Raw genomic sequence first — 15,574 nt, 5'->3', positions numbered from 1 at the left:
TCGTCTCTTAGCCCGTCTCCGTCTTCTAAGTATAAGTATGAATATGAATAGACTAACGACTCTCTAACTTATTCTCTATATGATATATGGCTATGGCGATCTAACTTGTTAACCTCTTTTACAATGTGGCCTCCGGTATTTATAGAGCTCAAGGTGAAGCAGCTTTTCTCTCTAATGATTGCAATGATGGGCGGTCATTAAATCTTCTGCTCTGATGCGTCGATTAATGGTCACCGAAAGTTAATTGTACTTGCTACAGTGTGGCGTTAATGGCTTGTCAACTAAATTCGGATTCGACCGTCATCAGCTTTCCATCCCATCATGATTTATTATGCTGTCACCTTGATGCACAGTCTTTATGCGGCCACCTTTTTGAGTAACTTCTCACGATCGCGTACGATCGCATGACTTTGCGATCGCAATCTTTCAAGTGCGCGGTCGCCTAATTCCTTGGATCGCAATTTTACTTGCGTCAACGCATTTTTCCTGCACAAAATAAGTAAATTAGCTACTTTTATGCGGTGGGCGCATGCGATCGCAATTTCTTCAGTTTAGCGCTTTTGGACATGATTTTGTTTATTTTTACCGTCGCAATCTCTCATTGTTTTACTTATTTGCACTATAATAACGTGTATTTCTACTGTTATCACACCCCCAAATTTAAAACAATGCTTGTTCTCAAGCATTAACTAAAGATTTTCTTTGAAAAGTCAACCGTCATTTACCCTACCTAGATTTCTCAAGATGCCTTATTCAAATTTTATGAATCAACGCTTTCTTAATTTCCATCTTGATCTTTTCCTCAAATATTTCTAATACTTAGGGACCGCAAGTTTAACCTTCAAAAAAAATTTTACTCGTTTTCGGGACATCGCATGATTTATTTCAAAACTTTCTCCAACCGGGGTATTGCCAAATGATTTTTATCCTTGCACCATTTAGATATTCTTTTTGTGACCTTGCGCTGATCCAAGTGCCTAGCCTTCTTTTTGGCTTGCTTCCACAGGTGTCATGCGAGCATCCAACTACGAGCAAGATACTCTTTCTCAATCTAAACTCATGCCCGTTTGACTGGAGTTGCGATCACTTGATTTAAGCGTTGATCACGATTCCTACTTTCGTTTTAGCTTGCCCCCACGGGTGTCATGCAGACATCCAACTATGAGCGAGATCCGATCTCAACGTTATGAATTTTTTTAAGTTGAAATTTCTAAAAGTAGCAAGGTTGAAAATGAATACTAGCACCCCCAAATTAATATATAGTAATGTCCTCATTGCTAATAGACTGAAATAACTCATGCGATGCTCGTAGGAAATTTCGTAAAAATCGTTTGAAAGAAAGCTGGTGGAACGCTAACTTTTAGAAATGTTTCATGAATTGACTGTCCTGAAATTAAGTTGACTCTAGTACATGCAGTAAGAAATAAAGGCATGGATTTCATCATTGAAATCATAATTAGTACGGGGAAGAATGCGGTGACTAAATAAAGTAATCAAAATTTAATGATTGCATCAAACTAAAGAGGATGCGATGATAAAATTTAGCAATATTAAAATGAGATGCGAGAAGTGCAAAATTTGGAATAGAATAGTCAAAGAAAGATACAACCCCCAAATTTACTTTGTTGCCCGTATCATCTGTGATCACATCCTTCTTTGCAGTGTGTTGATTCCTTGATTGCGATGGGCTGATTGAATTGGTCGCGTGTTTTTAGGTTATCACATAGCTCCACCGCAATCGATCACTACAACCGTTGCTAAAAATTTAAGAGGGTAAAAAGTATGAAAGACAGAGTTGGAAATTCTAAAGAGTAGTGGTTGTACAAAAAGGGTAAAGTCAGTTCATAAAAGAAAGATATAAAAAGGATATTTCAAAAAAAGCGTCCCTGATGAGTTTATGTCGCCTATCGACACAGGGACTGCTTGTTTCTTCTTCAATCTGGATTTTTCACGTCCACGAAGGTTTTCTCCCCTGATCCCTTAGGATCTTGATCGCCTCAATCCAGAGCTTCTTCCCATTAATGCTTATCATGATCTCTTCTTTGTGCACATCAATTTGAGCACGACCAGTAGATAGAAATGGTCATTCCAAGATGATGGGCACATCTTCGTCTACCTCATGATCTAGAATGATGAAGTGTGCCGGTAGAATGAATTTATCAATTGTCACCAAGACATCCTTCAACTCTCCCTTAAGGTGTACTAGGGACCTGTCCGCAAGCTGGAGAGTCTCCATCATGGGCGTCAGTTTTCCCACATTCAATTGTTTAAAGATTGAAAGTGGCATTAAATTTATACTCGCCCCAAGATCGCATAGTGCTTGACCGATGTAAACCCCTCCAATTGAGCAGGATATCGTGAAGCTTCCTGGGTCGCTCATCTTTAGTGGGATTATAGTGTTTGATCTTTGCATTACTGCTTCTTTTTCAATTTTTGTGGGAATGGTGGTAGTTGTACCTTCTCTGTTTCATGTTTTAGAGGCTTAGAGGTAGACGAAACTTCCGGTTTCATTGTTTGGGGCTCTTCTGATTCTTGTGTTAACGGGTTCTTGGATTCCATCGCATTCGGATTGGTCCTGCTGGGCTCTTTCCCTTCTTCCGCTGTCGTCTTTCTACTTAGCAAGGAGACTGTTAGGCATTGTTCCTTCCTTGTGTTCCTCAGGTTGTGACGGAGCTTCATTGAGCTTGACAGCGTCCCTTGCGGTCTATTTTTTAGCTCTCCCACGATCTGTCCTATTTGGATTTCGAGATTGCGGATAGAAGTCGCCTGGTTCTGGAGGACCGTCTTGTTCTTTTCAATGTATTGCTTTAATAGGCTTTTCAAAAAGGATGATGGCAGTGCTTGCGAGCTGCTGGCGTGATGTTGCGGTTGATCGTTCATTCGTTGGAAAAATCCTGGCGGTCCTTCTTTTTGCGTCATAGGTTGATAACTCTATTGTTGATTATTTTTTCAAGCAAAATTGGGGTGGTTTCTCCACCTGGGGTTGTATGTGTCAGAGAAATGGTTGTTCTTTACGAAGTATACTGACTGCAGGTTCCTTGGACATTCTTCAATCGGATGCGATTTTCCACAAGTAGCACAACTCGTGCTCGTCTATTCAATTGCGTTGACCTGCCCTCTTTGCATTGCAGGGCTGTTGATTGTGATGCCCTGTAACAGATTAATCATCGCATTCATTTGATTCTGTAGAGATGCGATGGCCCCTATAACAGATTTATATGTTGGGATTAATGCCCTAAACTCTCGTTGGGTCGTGTAGTTTGTAAACACTGTATTGAACAAACGTTTGTGATGTAATAATATATGGTATTTTCTTCATTGTTGTTTATGAAACATGGGATGTTTTAATTGCTTTACCAAAAACCAATAAACTAAGATCCCTGGTTGTCATTGTAACTTAAGCATGTATGTGGAGACATACAGGTGGATCATGCCTTAATTGATAACCAAATGGTCTGTAGTATATGGATATAGGAGGGAAACCTTATCCTCGTAACACTACTGATACGACCCGCTTTGTAGATTGTTACAAGTGTTGTGATGTGCTACAGATGGTCTAATCCTGATCATTCATTATCACTTTGGCAATTCGTCTGATTGGAGAGCTGGGAACACAACTACATAAGATGGAATTCACTTCTTCTCTGAAGCAGGGTAAGTAGATAGATTGCTCCTTTAAGAGTTGATTCTTGGGCTTAAAGATGTGGCGCCACACACCTTCTCATGTCCCGAGAGGTGCCACTCATAGTAGGACTATGTTGTATTGTTCATTAGAGGGATCGGTGGTACTTAAGAAGTTAGATGTAACTACAGGGGCAAAATGGTAAATTGGCTCAGCTGTACTTACGATCATCTGTGAAGATTTATCGTACTGTTGATTGGTTATATTCGATGGACACAAAAATATATCGGTGGTGAGAAGAGTACAGTTGTCGGTCTTTATTGCAGTGCCCGTCAGTTAACGGATAGTGGATCTCATTACTAAAGAGTTTAGTCAACTATTCACTTACCGTTGGAGCTTCAAGCTACATGTCCATAAGGTCCCCTTGGTAGCTCAATGGATTCATGTTGAAAATCAGTTTTTGGGTCAATTTGAAGTGTTCAAATTGACAAGAGGGAGTTTGATTATATATGATATGATTAAACTGGTCAATTATATATGATATAGTTGACATGATGTATGAGATATATTAATTGGAGGAAAAAGATATAAATATTATTTATATCTAGTAGGGAGAAAAGGACTATGGCTTATATGTGATGTGATATTAAAACTATAAGTTATAAATATAATATGATTAGTTATTATATTTATTTATAATTAAACAATTATGTGATAATTGTATAATCGTTGGTGGTTTACTCCATAACCGTACGTGAATGTGGGAGGTTGCATTCAGTTTTCATAACTGAAGGATAAATGAATATACTTTTAATTTTGCTTAAGAATCGGATAATCGCTTCACAAGTTGTACATTGTCTATTGTTTAGATAACGAGAGCCTACACGACAGCCTTAATGTTTCCTAAATGATCGTGTACACGCGCATCTACCTAAACAATCGTGTAGCTTTTACTAAGCAATCAGGTGCCTAAGCGAGATTACCTACACGATCGTCTAAATGATCATACCTGATTACCTAAACGATCGTGCACCTTTTCTAAACGATCAATCACCTGTCTATACGATAGACTCCAAACCTCTCCCACTTGCTTGGTCGTTGAATACGATCATGTTTTCTCCTTCCTTCTACCAACTCCAATAGAGCCCACACATCCTGGATTCTCACTCCGAGAATACCAAGGTCACTGAGTGGTGGTGTCCAAGTTGCTGCTTGTTCATGTAGAAGACCGTTTGTTTGATGAACGACAGCAAGATTTGATAGACGATTGGCTTGGCGTTGCAGCAACATCGAGAGAGGCTGTTCTTGACAAGAGCAAGAGATAAAGAGAAGAAAAGTTCTTCAAAGCTGAGTCTCTTGTTCTTTTGTATTTATTTTGTTGAAAACACGACGTAATTTATTCTGTGATACATAACTTGTATGTGTGTTTGTGAATGTTGTATTTCTTTCATAATGAATTTGGAACAATCTTGCTTCCACTCGTAGGTACTCTTTGATAAGAGTTCCTTCATTATATGCCTTGAAAAACATAAAAGACGGGTCGCATCGAGCAATCGATGTTAAAAATTTGCCCTTCATGAAGGTAGTTAGGCGTAAAAAATAAAACAACGTTTATTTTCTTTCTATGATAATAAAATTTTAGACTAACTTTCCTCCCTTCTTGTAGCTTTTATTTTCCTTTCTTTTTCTTTTTCTTTTTTTTTTTTTTTTTTTTTAAAAAAAAAAAAAAAAAAAAAAAAAAAATTATTAAACAACCAAAAAAAAAAAAAAAAAAAAAAAACAAAAGCAAAGAAAATTTCTACCACCATCTATTGTGCGAAATCAAAGGAGTTTTCTGTTCCCTTTCTTATTGTCTTCTCACTCATATCTTAGTTTTATAAACATTGAGGACAATGTTTAGTTTTTAAGTTGGGGGTGGGGGTACATTGCATGTTCTTAACATTTTTTATTAGGGTTGTAAAAATGAGCCTTACAAAAATTTGTGCTCCATTATCTTTGCATGTCTGGAACCCTTGAGTACCTGAGCTCGGGTTATGTGGATTTTATGATCTTGATCTAAATGTATCTTGATTAGGCTCTATTACATTTCTATGGCATTCTTTTAATTCTCTAAAGAAACACAATCTTGGCATCATTTTTCCTTTTTAATGACTCATTTTTGCATTTAATGCATGATTCATTACTAAGTATGTTTCATTCAAGAATAACATTCACTTTGTCATGATCATTTGTTTTTCTCAATATTTTGATTCTTATCAATAAACTTTGATGATACATTCTCTCAAGCAATGATACAAATCAAATTTTAAACTTCTTAAAATCTTTTCTAACAAAATTTTTAAACTCATTTTTCAAAAGAATCTTTCTTTTCCTTTTAACTTCATGAAAAATTGAATACTTAGTCTTTCGATTTATTTAGAATCTCAGACTCTTAGAAAAGTCATACCCACTTAACTTTCCTTGTTACCCCGATAGGACAAAATTTGGTCTCAGATAAACTATCTTGTTTTAGAGATAAGTCTAGACAAAGAGGATAAAAAGGGCCTAGAGTTTTAAAAATAAATAAAAATTTCTAGTGCAAACAAAAAAAAAAAAAAGGAGCAAGCTTGCTTATTTATCTTAATATTCACTAATGTGTGTGTGTATGTATGGATAGAGGTGAAAAGAGCTACCTCTATCGTGTTAGTTAGGGTCCACGAGAAAAGAATGATAGATTCCCTGCGGTGTGAGTGTGAAAGTTATCCCTCTAGGTAAAAGAAATGTCATCTACATTTTATGTGTGTAAGTTTAAAAGGCACCCATATCCTAGAATTGTCTCTCTTTTTTGCAAGATAGGTATACTTTAGACCGATAACCGAGCCAGTGTAGGGCGAAGAGGAATTGAGATTTGGATATAGCCTCTCTACTAGTTTTCGCTTGGATACATTTTCCAGTAAAAAATCTTTTAGACATTTTGCCTTCAAGGCATGACACACATACTGGTAGAGAATTTTCTTCTAACTCACTTAGAAGTCCATTCCTAACCAATTTCTCAATCCAATTGAGATTTATGTGTCCTAATATTAGGTGCCAAAGATGGGCATTTTCTTTTGGAGAAATTTTTTGTCTTTTATTTTAAGTTACCGCAACTTTAAACAATTTAGTATTTAGGAGGGCTTTTGTTATTAATAGTCTTAGCACATAAATATTATATTCCAGCTTAGCAGAACAAATACCAATACCATTTTTATAAATAAACACTTTATTTATAGAAAAATGTATAGTATATGATTGTTCAAGTAAACACTTTACAGAAATTAAGTTCCTCTTCAAGCCAGAAACTATATACACATTTTTTAATAAAATAAATGATTTTGGTAAAGTAAGTCAGAGTCCTCCTATTGCCTTCGTTTAGGCAACGTACCTAGTTCCAACACGCATCATCATCTCAACAACTGCCTGCTGCTGCTAGGAATCAATTCCCTTAAACGAAGAATAGACATGGTTAGTGGCACCTGAATTTATTATCCAGGCAGAATCATCATTCTCCACTAAGCAAGTTTCCAATACAAGTAAAGCGTAATACCTTGTTTGGCCTTTTCTTCTCCACTTTTTTGTGCCGGAAGAAGAAGGTACAAACTTAGTTCCAGAGGTCAGACCTCTGTAAAACTTCTTTAAGGATAAGGTAACATTTGCCTCACCCTTTAGTTCCTTGACTTTCATCAAGGATTGGTAAGTCTATAGCTCGTTAAGCAAGGTGGTCAGATGTAGTCAATCTTGTTCATAACAGGATTGCTATGGAACTGAAGGAAACTTTCATGTAAAGTTTCCAAAATGAAGCTAACCTGACTAGCTTCATTAATGACATACCCATTTATCCCTGCCACATTATAATGGATCATCATGTTTAGATCATGTTCTCGAACAGAGACCTCCTCTGACATGCGGTTATTGAAGATGTATTCGAGCGCATCGTGCCTGAGCTGAGTGGATGGCTATCCAAACATTCCCCTCAGGGACTCCATGATCTCACAGGCAATGAGCATGGGTTCAGGCTTCTTGGCCAAGACCTCATATAGGATCGCCAAGATGTACACTCGGGTCTTTTCACTTGCCCAGGTCTATCACTCATATGTCTCCCGAACATTTCAGATGGCATTAGCTAGTGGGACTCGAGGACACTCTTCAACTAAGACAAAACGAAGGTAATCGATGATTAGAACTATATTGATTGTGTTTTTCTAGTTGCTTATTATAATCATTTAATTTTTTGGCAAAAAGAATATTTAATGTAGCAAAAGTCATATTGTAAAGATTGTTGAAACATACACTTTATTTATATTAGTTAAACAAACATTACCCAGTTTGAAAAAACCAATCAATTTAGCAAAATAAATTTATGTGACATCTATTTTACAATGATGTTTTAGTGGGGTAGGGTGAAAACTACCATAAGGTGATCAATTACACCTTCACTGAATTGAGACTATCTCAACCAATAATTACATCAAAACAACTCTTGTTCATATAATTATTAGTCAACATTGTTTGGTCCAGAAAATTATTAACTAGTTTAACATTTTTCTTGAAAGTGTAAACTCTCATTTTAGATTGTTCCACCCCAATGAGTCAACCGTAGGGAAAAATATCATGCAAATGTCATCTGTAGAGGGACACAAGCAAAGGTGCCTCGAGGTCAAGCATGAAAGTTTACTCCAGACTAATGTGTTGACACACATCCAACTCCCACTTACTATAAACACTCTCTCTATTCACCTTGATATTGACCTATACAAACACCACCCATATGGGGACACAAACAAAGGTGTCTTGAGGTAGAGTATAGGTCTCATGGTGTGAACTTTTAGGGAAAAATTTTAGGCAGAGTATATAAATCATATAGCCCATTTTTCTTCCACTGAGTGTTTTACCTAGGATTTTAATTAACTTAGAAAAATATAGCTAATTATTTTTGCTAAGTGATTGTTTACTTTGTCCAATGTAACATTTACTTTGGATAGTTAAACAACATTGATTATTGTTCATTAAACACTTTAATAAACTTTAATCAATCATTGCATGCTTGTAACAAATCTATCTAATTCACCTTCTAGGTCAGTTCCCAGGTAGGGGTATTTCGTTTCCATTAGCTTAAATACCCCAACCTAGATAAAACCGACCTTAGACAAAAGTCTCTTATAAATACATTTGTTATAAATTTAATCTTTTAATATTAACCAATTTAATCTTATTGAACTGATTAAAAGATTAAATAAGATTAGAAATAATGTGATCACAAGTCTATAGTGAATCATATTTTAAACTATTTAAAAAATGATTTTCAACCCATGTGAGCATGCAGTTCTTTATTATAGATTTTAATTTCTAATTTCATTTATTTATAATAATTATAAAGAATAAATGAAATAAATTAAAACTTAAGATTGCACCTATATGGCATACTTTGGATAAATATAACAATTATAAATTACCTAAAGCAGTGTTAGGCTTCATGTAATCTCATTTTCATTACTTACCATACATAACATTTATAGACTAAAGTAATCAAAATAATTAACAACATTCATCCATACATTCAAACTCTATGTTATAACCATTATAATATAAATGATGCATGATAATGTTATTAATGCATGCAAACATATATTATAACTCTTATATTATATGATGCATGAGCATGCTATGAAATTTAAATCATGCAACTATATTATAGCAATTATAACATTTATGATGCATGAATAATGCATAACCAATTTAATCTTATTGAACCGTTGCAAACTGGCAAAACTCATGCTCCAGTGCGTTTCAGAGTACCACAACGTTGTGCCCTAGCGTCATGACGCTATGGAAGCTCTTTCTGTCGGGTCATATCAGAGCGTTGTGGCGTTAGGGCACAGCACTACGGCGTTGTTGTACACAACAACTTCTGTACAGTCGATGTTTTCATCGATTTTCTCTGTTTTGACTTCGAATTCGGCCTTGTCACTTCCAGATCTTCACCGAAACAACCACGAACGACCTGGGCTATTAAAATTACAGACTCTATTGCAAACTTATGCCCAAAACAATGGGTCCTTGCAAACCAAATTTGTAAAAACGAACAGTAAAAGAAAACCCAATCTCGAAACATCCAATATGTGAGAAACCCACATTCATCACATAAATGCAGAAATTAAAAAAAAAATGCCCACCATAACTCTGAATTTTAATTCAATTGAAATTTTGGACTCAAATTCGTTCAGAAGTGTGATCGAGTCCCAACAACAATTTTTACAGAATAATAAAATTACAAAGAAGGAAAAATTATGCATTCTACAAAATTTTACAGCATGTTAAACAAAATAGAAAAGGAAGAAATTGGGGTTAGGATAACACTTATCCTTGAAGTCACTATTCCTTCTTCATTCCTTTGTAAAAATCATGTACTCTCCTTGAATCACGAACAAAAAACTAATTGACCAAAAGCTTGGACAACACCAAATAGGAAATCTTGGTATTCTCTTTTTAAATTGAGAAACCACAAGAATTTTGTGGGCTTTGTATTAAAATTGGGAAGAGGGAGAGAGTAATTTGAGAGAATTTTTTAGATGAGAGATTTCTTGGGAGAGGCCTTCATCGATTCACAGACACTCTTGTGTATTTTGGGAAGAAGATGATACACCTTTCTTCAACCCCACATCCTACATTATTGAGAGATATTAGGGGAAGAAAGCTATTTTTATCTCTCTCTCCCATTAATTCAAATTAAAATCAAATTTTAATTTAATAGATAATAATAAACAAATATATACAATAACCAACTTTTATACATATAACTATATGTTATATCAAATATAACACATAACCTATAGTTTATATTATATCAAATATAATATAACCTATAGTTTGAAAATCTCTCAATAATCTATGGTATTTAATATGGATCAAATTCATATTAAGTAATTATATAAATCTAGTTTATATAATTAAATATTTGAATCATATTCAAATATTTATTTTCTCGCAAAATAAACTTTATAATATAATGTATCAAATACATTATATTAATTGTATCATATACAATTAATTCCATCAATTAATTTGAACAATTCAAATTAATCCAAAATTAATTTTGTAACGACCGGATCCTTACACATTATGATCCGACCGCTACGACATGCGTACTTAGACTTTTCTATCATGAGATGAGTTTTGGTTGAAATTTCAAAGAACATATCTAAATTTTATTAATTAGATAGAAAAACTATATAAAAAGTTTATTTATCAAAACATCAAGATCTATAATACATTAGCGTGGTGATACAAAATGCATATGCCTATAATAGTGAGTTTGATGGTTGGCCATTTGAGCGACATCCAATTCTGCCATCTACGTTGTGTCCTTACCTACAAAGTTTGTAAAAATATAGGATGAGTATATAATATACCCAGTAAGTAGTTCTCACGTAGGGTAGTGACCAAATGCACAATCACAAGCAACATGTCATGAAAACATATGATGATCGGGACCGAAAACGTATAATAACATGTGGTGGTCGGTTATGCTTCCAACATAAATCTCTCCGCCCTAATAGGAAGATGAGGACCTAAGCGAAAACTAACCCATCTGATGATTAGCGGGTCATGCAGTCAGTAGAGCCAGAGTCGCATCCAAAATCAACCATTAGCATAAACGTAATATTGGACTAGAGGGGTGCAACCATACATACCCTGCTAGTCCCTAGCATAAACATAACGTAAGATTAGGCCTGGAGGGGTGCAACCATACATGCCCTGCCAGCCCTGGAAGCATAAATTTCTCTGCCCTGATAGGAAGATGAGGACTTAAGCGGAAACTAACCCATCTGATGATTAGCGGGTCATACAGTCAGTAGGGCTAGAGTCGCATCCAACATCAAGCATTAACATAAACGTAAATAGATTAGACTAGAAGCATAACTTACACCTAATTAAAACTTGATTTTAACATAATCGTGAACAAACATATGCATAGGGTCCCTGTAAAGAAACGTGTTTTAAACATGTAATGCAATATAACAATTAACATAATCATGCAACATAATAAAGGTACACTACCATATAACATTTAAAGAGAGGGTGAGATAAACTACTTACCGTGATCTAGTTATTCCTTATTATTTTTATGATTTGATCAGTAGAGCTTTCCTTTTTAAACTAGAAGGAAATTTGGGTAGAAATTTGGGCAGCACCTTTACCCGAGCTTTTCTCTTTTAACCTCACAAAACTTCCTCATCACACTTACTCTTTCACATGATTCTTTGTTACTGAAGATTTGTTTGAGAATGGGTTAAATCTTTAGGCAAAGGGTCCTATTTATAAGTTTTCAGCTCTTCTCAAGTGTGACAAATCATCGTACAGATGGCTTCTTTAAATTACTTAGGGTTTAGGATTCCTTTCAATAAGACACCTAATCTTGGCTAACGTTTGCCCTTACGTCTATCATTTTTTTATTTGTATTCAATTTAGGGTTTTTCGATGTATAATCTATAATATCGTGGCCAAATTCAACGCATAATTCACGTCTTTGTCCAAAATCTTGCTCACTTTGCTCTCAGAATCTCGCTTACCTCCAGTTTCTCGCTAGGAATTCACTCTGTCCACTTCTCGCTTTGTCTAAATCTCGCTCCGTCCAAATCTCGCTCTCCTTGCTCTCAGAATCTCGCTCTCTCCAGCTCTTCTCGCTAGGAACTCGCCTCTCCAGCTTTCTCGCTGGGAATCCCGCTCTCTCCACTCTCGCTCTCAAATTTTTCTCTTCCGTCTCGCTCTCTCCAGCTTTCTCCACAATTCTCGCTCTCTCCGATTTTTCCTTCAATCTCGCTCTCTCTACTCTCGCCAGCCTCAATCTCGCTAACCTTGCTCGCTGGGTTTTCTCGCTCTCCAATTTCTCTCTTCGATCGCGCAACCTCTTCTCAGTATCTCGCCTCTCTCCAGTTTTCTCGCTGCAATTCTCGCTCTCTCCAATTTTCTTTCAATCTGGCTCTCTCTACTCTCGCTTGCTCCAATTTTCTCTTTAATCTCGTTCCTTCTAGGAACTCGTTCTCTTCACTCTCGCTTTCTCCAATTTTCTTCAATCTCGCTCTCTCCATCTTTCCCTCTCTCTCTCAATTTTCTTTTATTACTCTATTTATTTATTTATTTATCATTCAATTAGAGTCTCGCTATCTCCACCTTCGTTCTTTCCATTTCTTTTATTTTTATTTATTTATTAATATTATTTATTTTTTTTATTTTTTAATTGTTCCTCTGCTTCCTAAATTAATGTTAGTGTATTTATATTTATCATCCAATCAAATTTCATTATTTAATTTCCTGTAGTGTATGCGTACAAATCTGGGTTGTTACATTCTTCCCCCTTAAAAACTTTCGTGCCTCGAAAGTTTTTTGGTTCTTAAACAGATAAGGGTATTTGTCTTTCATCTCTTATTCTCGTTCCCATGTAGCTTCTTCCACTTGCTGATTTTTCCAAAGAACCTTCACTAAACTTATCTCCCGATTACGAAGCGACTTCTTCTCTCTTGCTAGGATGTAACCGGGAGTCTCCTCATATTCCAGTTTTTCACTTATTTGTAGAGGTTCATAATTTACTATGTGTGATGAGTCAAAACACATATTTCGAAGCATCATACATGAAAGACATTTATGTTATTGTAGAAAGGGTGGGTGGTAATGCCAATCGGTCAAGCTACTTGGCCAATACGTTCTAATATTTCAAATGGTCCAATGAAGTGAGGGCTAAGCTTGCCTTTTCGTCCGAAACGCCATATGCCCTTCATTGGTGCTACCTTTAAGAAATATGTGATCTCCTACTTTGAATTCCAGCTCTTTTCGAGCGGTTATCAGCATAATTCTTATGTCTTGCTTTGAGCTATTCGCGTTCTTTCCTGAATTAGTTTAATTGACTCTGATGTTTGCTGCACCAATTCAGGTCCTGTATAGTGTTCGCCTACCCGATTTTCATCCCAGTGTATAGGGGATCTGCATTTCTTTCCGTATAAGGCTTCGAAGGAGCCATACCATATTGTCGCCTATAACTATTATTTATAAGCAAATTTCTATAATGATGTTCTGCGAATCCCATGCTCCAATAAATCCAAAGTACATGTCCTCACACATGTCTTCTAGGATTTGATTAACTCGTTCTGTTTGGCCATCGTTTGTGGGTGGAAGGCTGTGCTAAAATTAGCTGTGTGCCCATTACTTTTTGTAAACTTTTCCAGAACTGGGATACGAAATGAGGGTTCTCGATCTGAAAACAATTGATACTGGGATCCATGTAACCAGATGACTTATTTTAGGTACATTTGAGCTAGTGCTTTCCGTTAGTTGAGTAGTTTTGCATGGTAGGAAGTGGGCCGATTTGGTGAGTCGATCTACAATCACCCAAATCATTGTTGTGGCCTTTAACAGTCTCCTCGGGGAGTCCTGAGATGAAGTCCATTGAAATATGTTTCCCATTTCCATTTCTGAAATACTTAAAAGGCTGAAGGAGTCCTTGTGGTCGTTGTCGTAGAGCTTCACTATTGACAAACCAACATTTACTTACATAGTCAGCTATATATCCTTTTCTTGTTACACCACCAGTAATGTGCTTTCAAGTCTTGATACATTTTGGTACTCCAGAATGTTACAAAAGCATGATTCATGAGCTTTCTTCAGTATTCTTTCTTTGATTTTTCATCATCTAGTACACTAGACGCCCACAGTAAAGAAGTGCAGTCTGGGGCTGTAGAGAAGATGCTGGTTTCTCCATTCTCTGATGTCGTTGTTTGTTTAGGTATTGTCTATTTGTTGTGCATCAATTATCCTTTGCCTTTAAGTAGGTCTTGCATTAACTGTGCATATTTGAAGTTTGTGAAGGTTTCTGGTATTTAGTGAGATCTCAGCTCTTTTCAGATCATCTATTTGTGTTTGGAGATGGTACTTTAGAGCTGCTGTATGTGCTGACTTTCTTGCCTAAGAGCAATTAGCAACTATGTTTAGCTTTTCCTGGATGATAAGAGGATCTACAGTTATAGTCTTTGACTAATTCTAACCATCTTCGTTGCCTCATATTTAACTCTTTTTGGGTAAAGGAAGTACTTAAGGCTTTTATGATCTGGATAAATTTAGATCTTTTCCCTCATATAAGTAATGTCTCCATATCTTTAAGGCAAAGACTACGGCAGCTAACTCCAAGTCCCTTCTTCAATGGCATCACTGTACACAGTTAAACCCCTGATCCGTCAGTATATGGTTGAAATAAGGGTTGTGGTCAACTTTTGTTTTAGTTCCTAGAAGCTTTGCTCACATGACTTGTTCCAAACAAAGGATTATTCTTCTTAGTAAGGTTAGTTAAGGGTAATGCTATACTTGAGAAAATTCTTTCACAATCGTCTATAATATCCTGCTATCCAAGGAGCTTCGCAACCTCGCTGACTTGTTGTTGGGCGAGGCCAAGTTGATAACCGTTTCAATCTTAGCAAGATCCACTGAGATTCCTTCTTGCTTTTTCCAATATTTCCTAGGTTAGCAACTTGTCGCACCCAAAAACTCACCACTTTGGAGAATTTGGCATACAATTTCAATTCTTTTATGGAAGAACGTCCCTAGATGTTTTTCTTTCAATGGTCTGCCTCTGACTTGGAATAGACTAAAATATCATCTATAAATACGATCACAAAGTATCAAGATAGTCCTTAAAAATTCTATTCAATTAAGGTCCATTGAAGGCTGCGAGGAGCATTCCATTAAACTAAAGGGTATCACAACGAATTCATATGCCCATATCCTTGTTCGGAAGTAGTCATGGTATATCCGACACTCCTTTGATTCGTAGTTGATGATATCCAGATCGTAGTCTAATTTGGAGAATACTGAGTTTCTTGTATTTGGTCAAATAGGTCATCAATGCGTGGGAGGTGGATACTTATCTTTATTGTCAACTTATTCAAC

Source organism: Benincasa hispida, chromosome 10 (assembly GCF_009727055.1).
Source record: "Benincasa hispida cultivar B227 chromosome 10, ASM972705v1, whole genome shotgun sequence".
NCBI lineage: Eukaryota > Viridiplantae > Streptophyta > Magnoliopsida > Cucurbitales > Cucurbitaceae > Benincasa > Benincasa hispida.
This window is presented reverse-complemented; position numbering follows the sequence as displayed.